The 17,443-nt window shown below is 39.7% G+C and overlaps 1 protein-coding gene across 3 annotated transcripts in view; it reads left to right on the top strand.

Annotated features, from left to right (window-relative positions):
• Positions 1-8,587: 8,587 nt before the first annotated feature.
• Positions 8,588-17,443, top strand: part of LOC126988249 (phenoloxidase-activating factor 2-like) — a 154,081-nt gene continuing 145,225 nt past the window's right edge. Inside the window, exon 1 of one of the 3 annotated variants that reach the window (XM_050846298.1) lies at positions 8,588-8,716. The gene's annotated coding sequence lies outside the window, so the exon portion shown is untranslated. The remainder of the gene's footprint in view (positions 8,717-17,443) is intronic. The other 2 variants (XM_050846299.1, XM_050846295.1) reach the window with 2 other exon arrangements.

Raw genomic sequence — 17,443 nt, 5'->3', positions numbered from 1 at the left:
CACACACACACACACACACATTAGGATACTTACACGGCTTTACCAAACACATGCACATATACACGAAGATGAGAGAGAGGGAGAGAGAGAGTATGTGTGTGTCTGTGTGTGTACGTGTGTGTGTGTGTGTGTAAGAGAGAGAGAGAGAGAGAGAGAGAGAGAGAGAGAGAGAGAAGGGGAAGAAAGTAGGTAACAAAAAGTATAAGACTCTCTCCATTCGAGTTAAGAGACAGACTTATCGTTGTGTGGGAGAGGAGGAAAAATACGAACGAGGGAAGGAGGAGAAAGGCGATAGAAGCAAAGAAAAAGGAAGACGAGCGAAGGGAAAGTAAACAGTATCCATAACAGTGAGATAAAGTGGAGGAGGAGGAGGAAGAGGAGGAGGCGACGGAGCAGAAAGAGTGAGAGCGAGAGTGAGAGAGGAAGAAGATTAAAAGTAAACAAAGAGAACATCGGGATATGAGACAAAGCATCAATGGAAGGAAAGAAAAAGCAAAGTGAATTGGATGAAAAAGAAAAGAAGTGGATGAGAAACTAAAACAGAAGAGAAATAAAGGAAGAGAAAAAAAGTGCAGTGAAAAAAAAAAATATGAGAACACTAAATATAAATCACGGAAAACATAAAAAAAGAAAAAAAAATGGATGAGAAAGAGAAGAAGTGAGTGAGAAACTAAAATAAAACAGAAGAGAAATAAAGGAAGAGAAAAAAAGTGCAGTGAAAAAAATATATATGAGAACACTAAATATAAATCACAGAATACATAAAAAAAAGGGAAAAAAATCACACAAAACGTCGAACGAAATTAAAGTGAAATATAGAACAGAATGAAAATAGGAAAATATGTGGAAAATGAAATATAAGAAAAAGAGAAATAAGAAAAAGCGAAACAAATTGAAAATAAGAAGAAAAATGGAAATAAGAAAAGTTTAAATATATAGAAAAAAAAGAAAAATTACCCAAGCTTTAAGAAACACACGTAACCTATTGAAAGACTTGACTGATACGAGAATAGAAAAAAAAATGAGAAAAGCAAATAAAGAAATTCAAATTAAAAATAAGAAAAAAATGTAAATAAGAAAAAAAGTATAAAATATTAAAAAAAATATATAAAAAAAATGTTACAGCTCTGAGAAACACGTGAACTATTGAAAAACTTGACTGATACGAGAATAGAAAAAAAAATGAGAAAAGCAAATAAAGAAACTCAAATTGAAAATAAGGAAAAAAATGTAAATAAGAAAAAAGTATAAAATATTAAAAAAAAATATAAAAAATGTTACAGCTCTGAGAAACATACGTAACCTATTGAAAAACTTGACTGATACGAGAATAGAAAATATATATATATAAAAAAAAAATGAGAATAGCAAATAAAGGTGAACAGTGTTGCCAATTCCGAGACATCCAAAGAAGGAAGAAAGGAAGGGCATAGATGTGACGTCAGACCAACAACAACAACAACAACAGCAACACAACGATGACGTCATGCGTTGAAACGTATAAAGAAATGACGCAACAACATTTCTTCATGAGAGAGAGAGAGAGAGAGAGAGAGAGAGAGAGAGAGAGAGAGAAAGCACCATGTATATTGACTGATACAAGAAAAAGAGAGATAATTCTATTAGAGTCAGAAAGTTAATGTTTAAACCACTTAATATCAGGGAGAGCTCCAAGTGCATCTACCCCTTACCCTTACGACCCCTTAAAACCCCTTAACGACCCCCTGCCCCCTTTACCTCTTCATGTTAACTGTATACGATGTAACTATTATACCAACTGTTCTGTGTTATCCAGTGTGTGTGTGTGTGTGTGTGTGTGTGTGTGTGTGTGTGTGTGTGTGTGTGTGTGTGTGTGTTGTCCCTGCTACGTACATACACACAATCATCATACTTATTAAAACATTATACTCGCTCCTCACTGCGTTGCTGTACATGATGACATAGTTGTATATTGATGACCTTTGTGAACACACCTGTCCCCTGTACGCCTCTTCTTCCTCTTCCTCTTCTTCTTCTTACTCTTTCTTTTGCTCTTCCTCTTTATCCTCGTCTGTGTTACTTGTGTGTGTGTGTGTGTGTGTGTGTGTGTGTGTGTGTGTGTGTGTCCAATTAAGTGTTGATTGCTTAATTTAACATTGGTCATTATAAACGCTTCATTATGTAAAATTATTATTATTATTATTATTATTGTTAGTCATTATTTTTGTACATTATCATTGTGTTCACTTTTAGGATTATTTGTAGTAGTAGTAGTAGTAGTAGTAGTAGTTGTAGTAGTAGTAGCAGTAGCAGTAGCAGTAGTAGTAGTAGTAGTAGTAGTAGTAGTAGTAGTAGCAGTAGTAGTAGTAGATGTAAAAAATTATAATTAACAATATTTTGTAAATGAAAAATGTTTACAATTATTTCCAAGATAATTTCCCCCCAGCAAAAATAATAATTATCTGCGCTCCTTGTTTTGTTTTGTTAATTATACCCCGAACAGCAGGTGACCCGTGATGATGAACAAAACTCGTTAGGATGCAGTTCATGTTTGCCCTCACAGCTCCATGGCTTAACCGGTCCGAAAACAATTGAATTTTTCACTCCATCATTTTCATAAACCTTTCTCCCCGCGTCCCTTCTTCACTTATACCTGATGTTGTTTTTTCCCTCTCCCATCCGTTCCCTACCTTACCTTCCTTCATCTTCACTTTCTGCTCTTACTTACTTAACTTAATTTCTCTTCTTAATTTCCCCCGGGTTCCCTTCTTCACCCCTACCTGATGTGTTTTTTTTCCCCTCTCTCCCATCCTTTCCCCACCTTTACCTTCCTTCATCTTCACTTTCTCCTCTTACTTACTTAACTTAATTTCTCTTCTTAATTTCTCCCCGCGTCCCTTCTTCACTTATACCTGATGTTGTTGTTTTTCCCCTCTCTCCCATCCTTTCCCTACCTTACCTTCCTTCATCTTCACTTTCTGCTCTTACTTACTTAACTTAATTTCTCTTCTTAATTTCCCCCGGGTTCCCTTCTTCACCCCTACCTGATGTGTTTTTTTCCCTCTCTCCCATACCCTCCTTTCCTCACCCTCCCATTCCCTTCCTTCATCTTCATTTTCTTCTCTTACTTATTTAAATTACTTTCCCTTCTTAATTTCTCCCCGCGTCCCTTCTTAACCCCTACCTGATGTGTTTTTTTCCCTCTCTCCCATACCCTCCTTTCCTTCCCTTTACCTTCCTTCATCTTCACTTTTTCTTAGTTTGCTTACTTTACTTTCTCTTCTTAATCCTTCCTCTTATTCCTTCTCTCCTCCTCACTCTCCCTTTCTCTCCTTCATCGATGCTTTCCTCTCTTCCCTCTCGTTCTCCTTCTCTACCTTCCAACACTCTCCCATTTCCCTCGCTCTCCACTTTTTCTTCTTCCCTCCTTCCTCCCTTTCCTAACCTACCTCCTGTCTCTCCCTTTCCTACTTTTTCTCTCACATCCAAACCTCCCTTCTCTTCCTCTTTTTTATTCCCAATCACACTTACTCTCCCTCTCCCTTATCCCCCCCATACACACTCTCCCTTCCTCCCTTCTACCTCTCCCTCCCTTTCCTCTCCTAATTACGAAGACTTCACGTGATTGTAAATAGTTTCCATCTGTGTGTGTGTGTGTGTGTGTGTGTGTGTGTGTGTGTTCGTTTCTTTGGTAATGTCCCTGTCTGTTTCTCGTCTCGTACATGTCACACTCTCTCTCTCTCTCTCTCTCTCTCTCTCTCTCTCTCTCTCTCTCCACGCCTCGAGACAACCCTCCTCCCTGTATCAACTTAGTGTGTCTAGTGTCTAAGGAGTCTGTTACTTGCTCGCCTTCTGTATAATAAACGAACTATATGAGATGTTAAAGCCCTTTCATTGTCCCCTGCCTCACGCCACGCCTCGGGGGGATGATGATGATGATAACAATGATAATGATAATATTGGTAATGACGATAATGATAACAATGATAATGATGAAGATGGTAAAAGAAGTAGAAGAGATTGCTTATATGGTGAAGAAGATGTGGAGATGGTGAAGGAAGTAGAATAGTAGTAGTAATAGTAGTAGTAATAGTAGTAGTAGTAGCAGTAGTAGTAGTAGTGGTAGTAACGATGTATTAGTAGTACTGATGACGATAATAATAATAATAATAATAATAATAATAATAATAATAATAATAATAATAATAATAATAATAATAATAATAATCAGTGTGATGTAGAAAAATAAATAAATGAATAAGAAAAGCAAAAATCTGAGAAAACTGAAACACGGAAAGAAAATCTGAACATAATTCGTAAAGAAAAATTAAAAACAAAACACAAACAGAAGAAAAATCCTTAGAAGAAAATCATAGAAGAAAATTAACGGAAAGCATGTAAAAAAAAAAAATAAGAAAAAGAAATATGTAAAAAAAAGAAATGAAGAAATGGGAGGAATAAAAAAAAAAGAAAAAAAGTCCAGGAAGAAAAATAAATATCTAAAGAAAACGAGAAAAAGGAGAGTGAAAAAAGGACGAAGACGCAAAAGAAGAAGAAAAAATGAAGGTAAGAGAAGAGGAGGAGGAGGAGGAGGAGGAGGAGGAGGAGGAGAGGATCACGGCCCTTGGGGATTGCTAAGTCAGCGACACATTACGGAGAGACGAACAAACGAACACAGCCGGAAACTAACCCCCCCCCCTCCTCTCTCTCTCTCTCTCTCTCTCTCTCTCTCTCTCTCTCTCTCATTATACATCTCTCTTCTGCTTCCCTTTCTTCTCATTCCTTCTATCTTATTAATTAGCCCTTCAATCCCTTTTTTCCTGTATCCCTTTCATAAACTCTTCCTTCCTTCCTTCATCCTTTCCTTCCGCTCTTCTTTTCTCTCTTCCAGTTCCTCTATTCCTTTCCATTTGCCTGACCTGCACTATTTTTTATTATTTATTTATTTCCTTTTCCGTGATGTTCCTGAAATTACACTCGATTATATTATTCCTGCAACATTTTTATTTTTACCGTATTTTGTTGTATCATTTCTCTTACTCTTTTCTGCCACATTCAAAAATAGATCGTCACATTAATAAATAGATTAGTCACATTCAAAAATAGATTAGATAAATTCATGGACAGCGATATTAGGTGGGGCTAGATTCACGGGAGCTTAGGTTCAAAGGAGCTGCCTTGTACAAGCCTGCCGGCCTCTTGCAGACTCCTACGTTCTTATGTTTCTCTCTCTCTCTCTCTCTCTCTCTCTCTCTCTCTCTCTCTCTCTCTCTCTCATTAGCGTTATTGCTCTGATTTCCGTTCTCTCCTATTTATTTACGTTTATTTTTCATTTTCTATCCGTTTTATTTATCAGTGCGTTCGTGTGTTGACCGGAGTTGTCGTTGACCTCTTGCTTAAAAATGTGAATATGTGTTTCCTGAAAGCGATTTTGTAATATCTGTTTACATGTTCAAAATTTATTGTTGTCTTGTATTATTTTGGTCATGTAATTAATTTGTCTTGTTTTTTAAATGTTTTTTTTTTTTGTTCATTAATGTTTGGTTATTTTTTTGTTGTTTTTGTTTGTTTTGTTCATTTATTGCTTGTTTTCTTTATTGTTTTGTTTGTTGCTCTTTTGTTTATTTTTGTTTATTGTTTTTTTGTTTTTTTTGTTTATTGTTTTGTTTATTTTGTTTATAGTTTTCCGATATTTTTTTTGTTTATTGTTTTCGTTTATCATTTGTTTGTTTTGTTTATTGTTTTTTATTGTTTATTGTATTTTTTGTTTATTGCTTTTTTTTGTGTGTTTTTAATTCTTTCTTTTTTTCTTTTTATATTTTTCTATTTTTATTTTTTTTCTTAATTATTAGCTCTATTTCTGTTCTTTCAATTTATCTCTATGTATTAAATTTAATTTCTTCCTTATTTACGACTTCATCATTCAAAATATAACCTCGTGTTCAGCTTTTTTCTTTCTATATCCTGCTTATTTTTCATCTCATTTCCTTTTTTCATAGCCTAGTTTGTGTTCCCTCAATACGTTATCTTTCTATGTATTTGTCTTATTTCCTCTTTTGTTCTTTCTATTTCATCATTCAATACTTTTTCTTTCATCAACATTAACATCAACATCAACATCAACATTAACGCGTGATATTTGACTTTCCTTTCACAACCTTTCGTCACCTTACTTAATTTTCTTCCTCCTTATTTCATTTTTAGCTTAGTTTCTGTTCCTGGTAATATGTCTTTCTCTATGTGTTTACCTTATTTCCATTTTCTTTTCTAATTGTTTCATCATTCAACATTAACGGGTGATATTTGATTTCCTTTCACAATCTTTTCTTCCTCCTTATTTCATTTTTCGCTTAGTTTCTGTTCTGGTAATATGTCTTTCTCTATGTGTTTACCTTATTTTCATTTTCTTTTCTAACTGCATCATTCAACATTAACGCGTGATATTTGACTTCCTTTCACAATCTTTTCTTCCTCCATATTTCTTTTTTAGCTTAGTTTCTGTTCTGGTAATATATCTTTCTCTATGTGTTTACCTTATTTCCATTTTATTTTCTAACTGTTTCATCATTCAACATTAACGCGTGATATTTGACTTCCTTTCACAATCTTTTCCTCCTCCTTATTTCATTTTTCGCTTAGTTTCTGTTCTGGTAATATATCTTTCTCTATGTGTTTACCTTATTTCCATTTTATTTTCTAACTGTTTCATCATTCAACATTAACGCGTGATACTTGACTTCCTTTCACAATCTTTTCTTCCTCCTTATTTCATTTTTCGCTTAGTTTCTGTTCTTGTAATATATCTTTCTCTATGTGTTTACCTTATTTTCTTTCTCTTTTCTAACTATTTCATCATTCAACATTAACGCGTGATATTTGACTTCCTTTCACAATCTTTTCTTCCTCCTTATTTCATTTTTCGCTTAGTTTCTGTTCTTGTAATATATCTTTCTCTATGTGTTTACCTTATTTTCTTTCTCTTTTCTAACTATTTCATCATTCAACATTAACGCGTGATACTTGACTTCCTTTCACAATCTTTTCTTCCTCCATATTTCATTTTTCGCTTAGTTTCTGTTCTGGTAATATATCTTTCTCTATGTGTTTACCTTATTTCCATTTTCTTTTCTAACTGTTTCATCATTCAACATTAACGCGTGATATTTGACTTCCTTTCACAATCTTTTCTTCCTCCTTATTTCATTTTTCGCTTAGTTTCTGTTCTGGTAATATGTCTTTCTCTATGTGTTTACCTTATTTTCTTTCTCTTTCTCTTTTCTAACTGTTTCATCATTCAACATTAACGCGTGATAATTATTAGACTTCCTTTCACAATCTTTTCTTCCTCCTTATTTCATTTTTCGCTTAGTTTCTGTTCTGGTAATATATCTTTCTCTGTGTTTACCTTATTTTCTTTCTCTTTCTCTTTTCTAACTATTTCATCATTCAACATTAGCGCGTGACATTTACCGTCCGCGTCGTCTTACTCTCTTCTTTCATCTTCACCTTCGATGTCTTTCCGCTCTGTTTGTCTTTCTTCTCGTGTTTATCTTGTTCGCGTTGCTTAGCCTCCTCGTCTGCTCTCTTCCTCTCCTAATCCGTCCTCGGGGGAGCGGAGGGGAGAGAGAGAGAGAGAGAGAGAGAGAGAGAGAGAGAGAGAGAGAGAGAGAGAGAGTGTTAAACGAAATATTAACAGAAAGCACATCATAAAAAGAGGAATGACGCGATGAGAGAGAGAGAGAGAGAGAGAGAGAGAGAGAGAGAGCACTTATCCACATTAGTAAATAGAAATCTTATAACATTTTAGAACGCACAAACAAAACAGATCAACAAAAACAAATAGAAAACTTCCTTCGTGTTAAACTGAATAAGACACAAGAGAACACGTAAGGGAAGAGAAAAGAAGAGGAGAGGAGAGGAAGAGAGGAGAGGAGAGAAGAGAGGAAGGCCAAGGACACAGGGCAGTCTTCCCTAACATGCCTCACTTCCGTTTTCTTCCTTCTCCCTCGCTCTCCCTCCTTCCTTCCTTCCTGCCTTGCTTGCCTGATCCTGTGACTGGCCGAGGAAGATACAGGGAGGCTTGAGGACCGGGAATGCAAGGCAAGGACTGGGAAAACAATACGAGGCTAGCAAGGAAGGAAAAGACAGGGAGTTGGAAGGCAGCAGACGATGGCGTGATTTGAATATCCCCGCCATAGCCACGCGCATTGCCCGCTCTCCTGTTTCTACGTCATCTCATCAACGTATATTCATCAGGAGACGAAACGGAGGTGTTCTGAGCAGTAAAAGTGTATGATTATGGTGTGTTCTTGTTTTATTTACCCCCAATGCTAAGTTAAGGTGTACGGTGTAAATTTGCTTCAGTTTGGGTCATAGAAAACGGAAGGAGGTCTCATTGCGATTCAGTAATATAAAATTATGACTAAAAACCTCTATCAAGCCATGGAAAGAATAAAATTGGGAGCTATTGATATTTTTTGACTAGAGTAAATGTTATGTACTGTATATTATGTTGGTCCCACACAATCTACACGTAGTTTTAATGTATATTCTTAGCAAACTCGAACGCAAGAAAAAGCAGCCATTACGAGAGTGCAATGGCGCTGTGAGAGTGTTGTGCCGGTGTTCCGTCTTTATCGTGTGTTATCTCCTTATTCGTGTGTCATCCACCTTCCACTTGACGATGGAGGACGAGCGTGTGGACCAGGGAGGCAGTGGAGGACGAGTGGACGCCTGGGTGAGTAACGATAACGGAGAAAAAGGGTGGAAATAAGGGTGGACTGTAGGGGTTGTTTTGCATGGGATGGGGAGACGGTGTTCATGAAAATTTGTTTGTCCTCGTCGTTTGTTCTTCCTCATCGTCATTGTTTTGGGGATTGCATTGGAAGACATGGCCAGGTGTATTTATTCATCCTCATTATTTGTTATTATCCTCAGGCGTTCTGGGAGTGTTAGGGGAGTAGTGTTTTGTGATATTCTCAGGTGAAGGAGTAGAGCCCTCTGTCTGCCCTTAGCTCTTATTCTCAGGTGAAGGAGTAGAGCCCTGTGTCAGCCCTTAGTTCTGTTATTCTCAGGTGAAGGAGTAGAGCCCTGTGTCAGCCCTTAGTTCTGTTATTCTCAGGTGAAGGAGTAGAGCCCTGTGTCAGCCCTTAGTTCTGTTATTCTCAGGTGAAGGAGTAGAGCCCTGTGTCAGCCCTTAGCTGTGTTATTCTCAGGTGAAGGAGTAGAGCCGTGTGTCTGCCCTTAGCTGTGTTATTCTCAGGTGAAGGAGTAGAGCCCTGTGTCTGCCCTTAGCTCTGTTATTCTCAGGTGAAGGAGTAGAGCCATGTGTCTGCCCTTAGCTGTGTTATTCTCAGGTGAAGGAGTAGAGCCATGTGTCTGCCCTTAGCTCTGTTATTCTCAGGTGAAGGAGTAGAGCCCTGTGTCAGCCCTTAGTTCTGTTATTCTCAGGTGAAGGAGTAGAGCCGTGTGTCAGCCCTTAGTTCTGTTATTCTCAGGTGAAGGAGTAGAGCCCTCTGTCTGCCCTTAGCTCTTATTCTCAGGTGAAGGAGTAGAGCCGTGTGTCTGCCCTTAGCTCTTATTCTCAGGTGAAGGAGTAGAGCCCTGTGTCAGCTCTTAGTTCTGTTATTCTCAGGTGAAGGAGTAGAGCCGTGTGTCTGCCCTTAGCTGTGATGTTGCCGACGTGTGGGAAAGGCAAGGTTGAAGGGTATTATCAGGTAGTGTTGCATGGGTTAAGTAGCGTTTTTTTTTTTTTCAGGGGTCCAGGGGGGCGAGCAGGTCGTAAAGCTCGGTTGGAGTAGTTTAGATATGCTCCCCACCGATAAAAAAAAAACACGATTTTCCAGCGCATCATACATGTGGGGGGTCCAAGGGGAGCGAGGGGGGCTGTTAGGTTATAAAGTTATGACTTTCCTTACTTTCGAGACTTGGGGACTTGGTAAAGATTCGTATTAGGTCCGTGCCAGTATCTCATAATCTACTTTATGAAACATCAGTATCTCTTCATATATCTTTTCTACAAACCTTCAACAGTCATGGAAACGCTTTGAAAATCCAATTCAAGGACTTTTTTTTCACTCTTGAAAATAGGGGATAATGTTTACAAAAGCGCGTCGCCTCCTCTGCTGGCCGCGGCGACGCTGCAGCCGCCGCAGCCGCAAAATAGCTCGCAGAGGGCTTAGGGTCGGGGAGCATATTTAAACTACTCCAACCGAACTTTACGACCTGCTCGCCCCCCCTGGACCCCTAAAAAAAAAAAAAAACGCTACTTAGCCCATGCAACACTACCTGATGATACCCTTCAACCTTGCCTTTCCCACACGTCGGCAACATCACAGCTAAGGGCAGACACACGGCTCTACTCCGTCACCTGAGAATAACACAGCTAAGGGCAGACACACGGCTCTACTCCGTCACCTGAGAATAACACAGCTAAGGGCAGACACACGGCTCTACTCCTTCACCTGAGAATATCACAGCTAAGGGCAGACACACGGCTCTACTCCTTCACCTGAGAATAACAGAGCTAAGGGCAGACACACGGCTCTACTCCTTCACCTGAGAATAACACAGCTAAGGGCAGACACACGGCTCTACTCCTTCACCTGAGAATAACACAGCTAAGGGCAGACACACGGCTCTACTCCTTCACCTGAGAATATCACAGCTAAGGGCAGACACACGGCTCTACTCCTTCACCTGAGAATAACAGAGCTAAGGGCAGACACACGGCTCTACTTCTTCACCTGAGAATATCACAGCTAAGGGCAGACACATGGCTCTACTCCATCGTTGCTCATCCATCCCACCTCATCGCTCCATTTCCTTCTTCACCTTCCCTCATTCTTCCTTACACTCACACACCTACGCACTACTTTTAAGCGACCGTATAGTATCCACACGATATACGCCCAAATAACAAATGTACGAAATATCACAATAACGCTTTCAACATGTAGTCAAAACATAATCAAAAGAATAAGTTGCATCGTAAAGCATCACTTAACCTTTAATTAACTAACAGTATTCACACCAGCTGTACATGTCCCAAATCGGTGGTACACTTGACGTCAATGCAGCAACTAGCGATCACTTATTCAACCCCCGTAACAGCAAGACTAAACAATCAACCACTTGTTTTAACCACGATTACTGCCCCTTCCATCATTACTTTTTTTTTACAGCAAAGGAACAGCACCAGGGCACACCAAAAAAGGAAACGATAAAAAAGCCCGCTCTGCTTTTATGATCATCTTAATAATCATCGCTATAACCAAGTAACGAATATTGTGAATTTCTACCACAGCTATCACAACCATAACCATCAATAACAAGACTTAGAACAATGGTATTAATAGCTTAACAATTCTAGCGTCACGAACTTAAGCATTTAAAAACCACCACAATCATTACCACCCTACCCCCCCCCCCATTACCACCACCATCACCACATCTACCACCAACAACTCCACCACCACTAACAATAACAACCAAACAAGCCCACAACCACAACAACCTGTTTTCTTGCTATGAGCCCAATTAAACATTATTTTATTGTTTCATTAAGCGCAGGAAAATGGAGATAAATGGCGTTAAGTGAAGTAAAACGACATTAAACGCAACAGAGAAAGAGAGAGTGGGGCACATTCCCGTTTTTTTATGACTTTTGCAATAATAATAATAATAATAATAATAATTGTAGTAGTAAGAAGAAGAAGAAGAAGAAGAAAAGATGAGGATAAAGATGAAGAGGAGGAGGAGGAGAAAAAAAATAAAGAAAAGGACGAGAAAAAACAAGAAAAAGAAGATGAATGACGTTATAAATGATGAACAAGAAACATGAACAAGAAAAACAAAAAAAAGAGGAAGAGGAAAAAGAGAAGAAAGATAGATAGATAGATAGAGAGAGAGAGATTCACGTTTTTTATGACTTTTTGCAGTTGTCGGTTAGAATTCCCGCGTCAGAGCGCTAATTCGATCATCGAGACATCAATCAATCACTTTAATATTATTTTCTATTTAATCCACCCTCCCTTGACCCCCATCCCTCCCTCGATCCCTCCCTCCCATTCTCCCTTCCATCCCTCTTTTTCCTTCTCCCTCTCTCCCTCTGCCTCTCCCTCCCATCCTTCCAACTTTATATCCCTTTCCCCCTCCTTCCGTCACCCCCTCCTCCCTCCCTTTCCTCTCCCACCTCCCTTTCTCACATTCCCTTTTCCCCTTTTCCTCTTAACATCCTTTCCCTCCTTCCTTCCCTTTCCCTCCCTTTCCTCCCTATCATCTCTCACCACCTATAAATTCTCTCTCTCTCTCTCTCTCTCTCTCTCTCTCTCTCTCTCTCTCTCTCTCTCTCTCTCTCTCTCTCTCTCTCTCTCTATTTGTCAATTTGTCGCTTGCTGATAGTTCAAATTTTATCCGTACGTGTGTGTGTGTGTGTGTGTGTGTGTGTGTGTTTTGATAGCACCTCAGTATGTCTTCATCTGTTTTTTTTATGGCGCGGTCACATGAGAGAGAGAGAGAGAGAGAGAGAGGCCGGTACACACCACCACCACTCCTCCTCCTCCTCCTCCTCCTCCTCCTCCTCCTACTACTACTACTACTACTACTACTATAGACAGACACACCACAGTCACCACTACCACCACAATCACCACCACCACCACCACCACCTCCCCCCCTCCCCCCACACACCACGTATCATGACAGGAGAATTGTGGTTAAAATATTAAAAAAAAGTTTGAGTGAATGTCACCAACGCGGAGACCAATCGAATTTGAAATGAAATAAATCGTGACATATCAGCAGTTTGTCACCCGCCGGAGAGAGAGAATGTTTGTGGGTGAATCACTCTTATAATCTCCTTCCTTGGACGGCACTGTATTTCATAAGGTCATTAAACATCACATCCAAAATTTATCATCAGCGTTAAAGCATACATCAACATCAACAACATCAACAACAACTACAACTATCACAAAATACCATGAACAAACCTTCAAAACAAAAACAAAATATTACAGTAACATTAATAGCTGGTCTACTACTACTACTACTACTACTACTACTACTACTACTACTACTACTACTACTACTACTACTACTACTACTACTACTACTACTACTACTACTACTACTACTACTACTACTACTACTACTACTACTACTACTACTACTACTACTACTACTACTACTACTACTACTACTACTACTACTACTACTACTACTACTACTACTACTACTACTACTACTACTACTACTACTACTACTACTACTACTACCATTATATACAAATACCACTATCATTCCTTCTTCAACCACTATTTGTTTTTGTAGATATTGGGGTTATAGAGTTAAGTGTCCAAATCATACTGCGTTCAAGAGGGTGAGAAGAGAAAGATCAATGCAATCGTTGTCGTTTCTGTTTGGGGTGTAATTGCTATATTCAGGCTGACCCTCTACACTGCCATCTATTGAGCCTCATGACAGATTGCCTTCACTCTTTCATAAGTCATGCGATAGGTGGCTCATGTTCTTTATGGCGGTGATTTTTCTTCCAACACTATCATCGTCAACCAACTCCAACCACTGTCACCCTAACAACCAAATAACACAACCACTTAACCATCTTCACCACCACTGCTACCATCAAGACCAGGGGCTCATCACCAATATCATATACCTTCACTACCACGATCGTATCATCACCGGTTCTCTCACCACCACCACTACTACAATCACCACCTCACCACCTACCACTACCACCACCACCACAACTACCACCACAAACACCACCACACCCTTCCCAGCAACCAACTTCACGCACCAAACAACCACCTCCCCATTCCATTCCTCACCCTTTCCCTCCCCTCACCCCTTTCCCTTCCCTTCCCATTCCTACTCTTCACTTCTCTTTCCTTCCTTTCCCATCCCCTCCCTTTCCTTTCCCTCCTTTCCCATCCCCCTCCCATTCCTTTCCCTCCTCTCCCATCCCCTCCCTTTCCTTTCCCTCCTCTCCCATCCCCTCCCTTTCCTTTCCCTCCTTTCCCATCCCCTCCCTTTCCTTTCCCTCCTTTCCCATCCCTTTCCTTTCCCTCTACCCTTTCCCTCGCCCCTCCTCTCCCCTCCTCTTCCCTTCCTCTCCTCCCCCTTCCTTCCCCCTGTCAATAAGTCCAGGCCAGGCACAGGGGTAGGAAGGGGGTCGTCAGGAGGGCGTAAAAGATGCATGCTCCACGACTCTGAGCGATCCCGCAGCGGTGGTTAGGAGTCGTAAAGGCAGGTGAAGGCGGGAGGCAGGCGGCTGTGTAAATTATCGAAGCTCCCCCTCCCTTTATAGTGAGTGGGGTGGGGTGGGGGATGGGGGGGAGTGGTGTGTGTGTGTGTGTGTGTGTGTGTGTGTGTGTGTGTGTGAGGCTTCTGTTTTCTCTGTGGAATGTGATGAGTAATGAGAGTGTGGGAGCTGTTTTTGTTGCTATTATTATGTGTGTGTGTGTGTGTGTGTGTTATTATGACTAGTGTGTGTTTTCGTGTGTTATTGTTTATATTTTGTTGTTCCCATTCTTCAACCTCTTCTTTTTTCTTTATTTTCTTTGCTTTTTCATTTTTTGTTTCATTTTTTTAATTTCTTGTTCTGGTAATTCTAGTTCATTTTCTTTTAATTTCTTCTTCTATTTTATGTTATTATGTCTTTCCCTTGGTTAGTTTGCTTGTTGATATTCGCCAGAATTTTCCAAAATTCTTCAGAATATTCCCAAAATTTCATATTCTCCCTAACCAGACTTTGCTTATAAATTTTAAGAATTTTCCCAAACCCTTCAGAATTTTCCCAAACCCTTCAGAATTTTCCCAAACCCTTCAGAATTTTCCCAAACCCTTCAGAATTTTTCCAAAGTCTGCAGAATTTTCCTAGTCTTCAAAATATTCCCTCTTATTATTCCTAAACCTTGCAATTTTTAACAAACCTCCTCTTCTCGCCCTTCCCGCACCTGCTTCCTCACCTGCCAATCAGTCACTCCATCGCTCACCTGTACGCACGTTATGCCTCTCTTTCCACTCACCTGTCCTTTACTTTGAGCTCCTTTCCCTTTCCTTCCCCTACACGTAGTCTCCTGTTTCTCCTTTGATCTTATTTTCTTGCTACTTTTTATAATTTTTTTTGTATTAATATTTTTCTCCTTCCTCTATTCTCCTTTCGCCCGTTCCTTTTCTCCTTTCTCCTTCACCTCATTCTATTTTATTCCTTTCTCATTTAACTCATTTCTTTTTACTTTTTACTAATTCCTCTTCTTTCACTTATTCCTATTATGTCACTTTTCTCTTTTCCTTTCTCTTTTCTCTTTTCAAGTTTTGTTTCCACGCATATTTCTTTTCTCCTTCATTTATTCAACTTTTCTCCTTTCTCATACTCTTTTTTTTCCTGTTCTCCTTTCTTCCTTCTTTCATCAGTTCTCCTTCATCCATCATTACTTAATCTGTTGCCTCTACTACCTCCACTTCCTCCACCTCCTCCTCCTCCTTCCACACTTACTCTCCCTCTCACTGTTCCACATCATTGCTTATTATTCTATGCATTTCCCCAACTGTCCACTTTTCGACCCCTTTTATTCTGCCTCATCCTCCCCCCACACACATAAAGACACCTCTCCCCCTCTCCCTTCCCCTCTCCTTCACTCCCCTTTCTTTTCCTTCACTTAGTTTCATTATTTACATGGTCTTCCTTACTCTTTTTTCTCTTATTCCCGGTTCTATGTTACTTTCCTTTACTTAATCTTTCTTTCCTTCTCTTCTCCCTTCCTCGCTTCTTCCTCTCTCCTTCACTTCCCTTTCTTTTCTTCACCTACCCCTTCATCATTTTCATTTTTCCCTCTCATTTCCTTCATCTTCTATTCCATTTTTTTCCTCCTCTTTACTTGTCTATCTTTCCCTTCCTTCTCTTCTACAACCCTTCCTTCTCTCCTTTTCCTCACTCTCATCTTCATTATTCCTCCCTTCCCTTCCCCTGCCCTTCCCTTTCCTTCACTGTTCCCTCCCTTTCTCTTTCCTCCCTTCTACAATCCTTTCTCCCTCTTGGTTAGTGATCACCCATATGATTCTAAGGAACAAGAAGAAAGGAAGAAAGAATGAGAGAAAAAAATATACATTGAATAATTTAACGTCATTCAGATCCTCGTTAACTCTATCCACTATTATGTTTGTGTGTGTGTGTGTGTGTGTGTGTGTGTGTGTGTGTGTGTGCGTGGGGTCTCGTGTGTGTCAATTACATGCTTGTACACGTGTAAATTGTGTGTGTGTGTGTGTGTGTGTGTGTGTGTGTGTGTGTGTGTGTGTGTGTGTGTGTGTGTGTCTCTCTCTCTCTCTCTCTCTCTCTCTCTCTCTCTCTCTCTCTCTCTCTCTCTCTCTCTCTCTCTCTCTCTCTCTCTCTCTCTCTCTCTCTCTCTCTCTCTCTCTCCATTCCTTTATTCTCTACTTCTTCCTCCCCCTCCTAATTTTTCCTCTTCCTTCCCCCAAATCCTTCTCTTTTACCGCACTTTCTCTTCTTCCTTAATTTTGTCCCTCCTTCATTTTTCCTTCTTTTCTTACTCTACTTCTCTGTTTTCCAATGTTCTTCCTATGTTTGTTTTTATTTGTTATTGTTTTGTTCTTTCGTTATTCCTTCATTTCTCTCCACTCTCATTCTTCTTTAGATTCACACGTTTCCCTTTATTTCTTATTCCTTTTTTATTTTTTTCTCTACTTTCCACCTTCTGTGTCTCTTTTTCTTTCTCCTTTTCCTTTACATATTCATCCTCTCTCTCCTCTTCTCCTCCTCCTCCTCCTTCTTCTTTTGGGATTTCTTATTTCTTCCACCTTATGTCTAACTTCGCTTTCCTTTTTCCTTTCTTTCCTTCAATATCTTCTCCTCCACTCTCTCTTTTCCTTCCACTTTCTCACCCACCTCCACCACCTCATAACACGCTTCTCACCAACTTACGTTCTCATACTAACATTTTCTCATACTAACAAACTTGATCTACATATTCTCTCATGCCGTCATATTTTTTACCTACAAACTCTCATTCGTGCATACCCTCTCATACCAACATCTCATAGCATAGCATAGTATATTTTCTCATATCAACATATATTTGCATTCCAACGTTTTTCCTTTTCTGTTCTCCCCTTCTCCTCCTCCTCCTCTTCCTCCTCTTCCCCCTCCTCCTCCTCCTCCTTCTTATTTCTTTGTTTTCCTTCACTCCTACCCAATTAGCTATCCCTCCTCTCCTCCCCCTCCCTTCGTTACCCCCCTCTCCCATCCTTCCCCCCCCCTCCCTCCCTTCACCCCCCTCCCTTCCTTCCCCCATACCTTCCCCCTCCTCCCTCTCCCCCCAAACATCATCTTATAAATGTTTAAAGATCCACGGCCACTTTTCCACGAGTTAGGAGGTCGTCATAATTGGAGAGAGAGGAGAAAAAAGAACGAAGAAGAGGA

Source organism: Eriocheir sinensis, chromosome 68 (assembly GCF_024679095.1).
Source record: "Eriocheir sinensis breed Jianghai 21 chromosome 68, ASM2467909v1, whole genome shotgun sequence".
In the NCBI taxonomy this organism is placed as follows: domain Eukaryota; kingdom Metazoa; phylum Arthropoda; class Malacostraca; order Decapoda; family Varunidae; genus Eriocheir; species Eriocheir sinensis.
Note: the sequence above shows the minus strand (reverse complement) of the source record. Positions and strands in the feature narration are given on the sequence as shown.